General features: G+C 49.7%; 1 non-coding gene across 1 annotated transcript; it reads right to left on the reverse strand.

Annotated features, from left to right (window-relative positions):
- Positions 1–4167: 4167 nt before the first annotated feature.
- LOC134959200 (U1 spliceosomal RNA) lies at positions 4168–4332 on the reverse strand. The gene has a single exon (XR_010187274.1). It is a non-coding gene; the product is annotated as a U1 spliceosomal RNA (small nuclear RNA).
- Positions 4333–4970: the final 638 nt, after the last annotated feature.

Below are 4970 nucleotides of genomic sequence, written 5' to 3' on the forward strand. Positions count from 1 at the left end.
CTGAAAACCTCTTACGGAAACTGAGGAACATCATTGCAGAATGGCTTACCCCAATTGGACTCTCCTGGGGATTTGTGACATCGGACAACGCCACCAATATTGTGCGTGCATTACATCTGGGCAAATTCCAGCACGTCCCATGTTTTGCACATACATTGAATTTGGTGGTACAGAATTATTTAAAAAATGACAGGGGCGTGCAAGAGATGCTGTCGGTGGCCCGAAGAATTGCGGGCCACTTTCTGCATTCAGCCACCGCGTGCCGAAGACTGGAGCACCACCAAACATTCCTGAACCTGCCCTGCCATCCTCTGAAGCAAGAGGTGGTAACGAGGTGGAATTCAACCCTCTATATGCTTCAGAGGATGGAGGAGCAGCAAAAGGCCATTCAAGCTTATACATCTACCCACGATATAGGCAAAGGAGGGGGAATGCACCTGACTCAAGCGCAGTGGAGAATGATTTCAACGTTGTGCAAGGTTCTGCAACCCTTTGAACTTGCCACACGTGAAGTCAGTTCAGACACTGCCAGCCTGAGTCAGGTCATTCCCCTCATCAGGCTTTTGCAGAAGAAGCTGGAGACATTGAAGGAGGAGCTAAAACAAAGCGATTCCGCTAGGCATGTGGCACTTGTGGATGGAGCCCTTAATTCGCTTAACCAGGATTCAATCTGTTGAAATCAGAGCAATACATTTTGGCCACCGTGCTCGATCCTAGATTTAAAACCTACATTGTATCTCTCTTTCTGGCAGACACAAGTCTGCAGAGGTTCAAAGACCTGCTGGTGAGAAAATTGTCAAGTCAAGCGGAACGTGACCCGTCAACAGCTCCTCCTTCACATTCTCCCGCAACTGGGGGTGCGAGGAAAAGGCTAAGAATTCCGAGCCCACCCGCTGGCGGTGATGCAGGGCAGTCTGGAGTGAGTGCTGACATCTGGTCCGGACTGAAGGACCTGGCAACGATTACTGACATGTCGTCTACTGTCACTGCATATGATTCTGTCACCTTTGAAAGAATGGTGGAGGATTATATGAGTGACCGCATCCAGGTAGGCACGTCAGACAGTCCGTATGTATACTGGCAGGAAAAAGAGGCATTTTGGAGGCCCTTGCACAAACTGGCTTTATTCTACCTAAGTTGCCCTTCCTCCAGTGTGTACTCCAAAAGAGTGTTTAGTGCAGCCGCTCACCTTGTCAGCAATCGGCGTACGAGGTTACTTCCAGAAAATGTGAAGAAGATGATGATCATCAAAATGAATTATAATCAATTCCTCCATGGAGACATTCACCAGCAATTGCCTCCAGAAAGTACACAGGGATCGGAAATAGTGGATTCCAGTGGGGACGAATTAATAATCTGTGAGGAGGGCGATGTACACAGTGAAAGGGGTGAGGAATCGGAGGATGATGAGGTGGACATCTTGCCTCTGTAGAGCCAGTTTTTACAAGGAGAGATTGATTGCTTCTTTTTTAGTGGGGGCCCAAACCAACCAGTCATTTCAGTCAGCCGTGTGGCAGACCCTGTTGCTGAAATGATGGGTTCGTCAATGTTTTTCTTTTCAATCTAAGCCCCTGCAGTTTTCTTTAAGCATCTGCTTCGCTATGATGATCAACAAGTCACAACGGCAAACACTCAGGGCTGGAGGCGTAGATCTTAGGACCAGCTGCTACAAGCATGGCAGAGGTGTCACTATCATTGGTGACACCCAGAGAGGCAGCGAGGGAGATTGTAATGCAGAGCGCGCAGATAAGCAGCGCAATGGTAAAAAGGAGGCATGGTCTCATAGGTAGGGGTGTGGCCTGGTGGCCTGAATCTCCATTTTGTTGCTCCGGGTATCCCGGGGGTTGAGTGCTGCACCCGGGGACTAGTGTGTGAGTGGTGCTGGCTCCTGCACAGTGACAGAAACTGGGTGTTGCACGTAATGTCACAGTGAAACACCCATATTCTGTCACTGAAGAGGAGCTGGCACTTTGGTGTCACCCCCCTTGGCGGGTGACACTCGGGTGTGGGCCGCAACCCCGTTGTGATGCCACTGACCCATGGGAAGCTTTACGTAGCTTACCCATGTGTTAGTAGCCCCAAGCATCTTTTGTGTTAGTCCCTGAAGAAAAACTTCAAATATTTACAAATAAATTTTGTAATCAATGGGCCTAATTCAGTAAGGATTGCAAATTCTGCTAAGTAACAGAATTTGCAATCCTTTGGTTCGCATACTGGGGCCACCCAGCATGCCGCCTCCCTTCTTGACCACGCTGAAATTGTAGTCGCAGTGCAGTTCAGCGTGATCATAAAAAATGGGTTAGCCTCCTGTTGGTGCAGACTGTATGTGTGCGCAGGAAGCCGCCACCATTTTTGTGATTGCAGCGGCTGCATGTGATGTCATGCTTCCTGTTTCTCCGTTGCCGACCCCATTTTGAAGCCCTGCCCATGCACCGCTCCATCTCCGACTTTGAAATGGAGTGTTGCTGACCCCCCCCCAGCACCGATTGACAGTCAGAGGTGATCGCATTATCTGCGGGGTGCCACAGAAAATGCAGGCGCATGCGTATGCTCTTAGCAATTTTTGCAGTTGGATTGCTTATTGCGATTGCAATCCAACCTGAATCAGGCTCTATTTCCTATCACAATGCACTGCGGGTAGTACAAAATGGGGTTAATATAGGAGAAAACCCCCCAGAGCTGTGCTCCTTAACTGTCCCTGGTGGCTAGTGGAGCGGCTGCCCAGTAATCAGTGTCCACGCCAGTGCGCACATGGCCCGCCCCCTACAGCAACGCTGGATCACGGTATAGTGTGGGCACAGAAGTCCCTTACCTCCCTTTCATCAGCGGCCTCGTGATCCCGGAGGGCGGTGTGTGTGTGACTGACCTTAGGAAGAAACCGGAGACTCCGCTGCAGTGACCCAGCAACCAGGGCACGGGAGTATACTGAGCCGCTGGGAGTGATGGAGCTGCAGTAAAGATGTCTATTAGACCTAGCCTGCTGCAGCCCTTGTAGATTCTTAAAAAAAAAAGTTCTTCATTTCTTGTCAAAATTAATAGCTAAAAATAGGCTGCCTGAGGCAGCCCCCTGTTAAGTGGCCTGCTACTGAAGGCACCAACTACAAACTGAGCTCCCTGTTCATGGAAGCGAGGTTATAGAGGAGGGGGCGCTGAGCATCTTGGGAACAGTCAAAAGCTTTGAGCCTGTTGGTGCCTCAGATCAAGATCCTACTCTACACCCCAATGTAAATCCTTGTGGAGTCCAGTGTACCCCACAGAAGAAATGAATGTGTCACACCCATTGGCAGCAACATTAGAATAGCTGCTGATGGGCACAATTGAGAAAGGAAGGGAGGAAAACATTTGAATCCAGCACATATATGTAATTTGAATATGTAATTTGTACCTTCCTACTTTAAAATGTAATGGATGAACCTCACCCTGTGAGAACTATCTTCATGATCAAGAGATCTCATACGCAAGAAAAGCATGTGTTGGGATAGGGCTGTGGAGGGCGGCTGCTCGGGCACCCCCCCCGTCAAGTTAAGGAGATTCAACTGAGGAAGCACAAGGGAACTCTTGTCTGGGGACAACAACTGCAGGGAGAACACATATTTTCAGATGAACATGAGAGGGCGGAAGGCTGCCTAATACTGAAGCACCCTCAAACATCAAACCATATGCAACAACTAGTACAAGCATTCCTGGGGAAAGGTCTGCAGCAGACGGATTTGCATACGGTGATGTCATCCAAGCAGTGGGCCAAAGTTGGCTGGAACCCTCATCTGCATATGAAAAGAGAAAAGGGGCATGCAGGGCATGGCGGCCTTTTGCGGTGCTTGGATGACCCCTAGTTCGCTTGAACACTCCCACCCTCCTTCGGTGTGGGGCTCATGTTGAACATGCACCAGCCCCTGAAGCATTCAAGCTGATTTCTTGCAGCAGCTGGGCACTGTAACAGCTCCAGAGCTGCTCTGTAAGGCAAATAAAAGGGTGTGGGCCCTGCAACACCACCTGTAGTTCGCATTGTGCGTTGGAAGGCACAAAGTAAGCAGACGGGAGGAGAAGTCAGGATAGTGCGCAAGGGCATAGAAGGGAGGGGCTCAAGAAAAGAGAAGTGGAAACAGACAGCAAACTAGGCTGGAGAGAGACCTGAGACAAAGAGATCTGAATTATACCAGAGCCAACCAGGGGAAAGCACAAATGCAGTCCCCCCCCTACCACAAATTATGCAGTCGAGTTTCCCACATTTGGGGAAATCACAGAGGTCAGCATACCCAGAATGCAATGAATGAACCTCACCCTGGGAAAACAATCTTCATGACCATAGTATCACCTATGCAAAAAAAGTATGATTTGAGATAGGGCTGGGGAGGGCCGCTGCTCAGGCACACCTCCGTCAAGTAAAGGAAATTCAACTGAGGCAGCACAAGGGAACTCTCATCTGGGGACAACAACTGCAGGGAGAACACATTTTCAGACGAATGTGGGAGGGCAGAAGGCTGCCTAATACTGAAGCACCCCCCAAACAACAAACTAAATGCAACAACTAGTACAAGCATTCCTGGGGGAAGGCCTGCAGCAGATGGATTTGCATATGGTGATGTCATCCAAGCAGTGGGCATAGTTGGCTGCAACCCTCGTCTGCATATGAAAAGAGAAAATGGTCACGCAGGGCATGGCGGCCTTTGTGGGGTTGCGCTTGGATGACCCCTAGATCGCTTTATAGACCCCCATCAGTGTGGGGCTCATGTTGGCCATGCCCCAGCCCTGAAGCATTCAAGCTGATTTCTTGCAGCAGCTGGACCCAGTAACAGCTCCAGAGTTGCTCTATAAGACAAGTAAAAGGGTGTGAGACCTGCAGCACCACCTGTAGTTTGCATACACAAATATATAGGACAGCATCTCTTATATGCCCCAGGGGCAATAAAATAGTATCCTTATCTAGGGTATCCGTCCATGCCGCTACAGCACTACACACCCAGGCCGAC

This window comes from Pseudophryne corroboree, chromosome 9, assembly GCF_028390025.1.
Source record: "Pseudophryne corroboree isolate aPseCor3 chromosome 9, aPseCor3.hap2, whole genome shotgun sequence".
Taxonomy (NCBI): Eukaryota; Metazoa; Chordata; class Amphibia; order Anura; family Myobatrachidae; genus Pseudophryne; species Pseudophryne corroboree.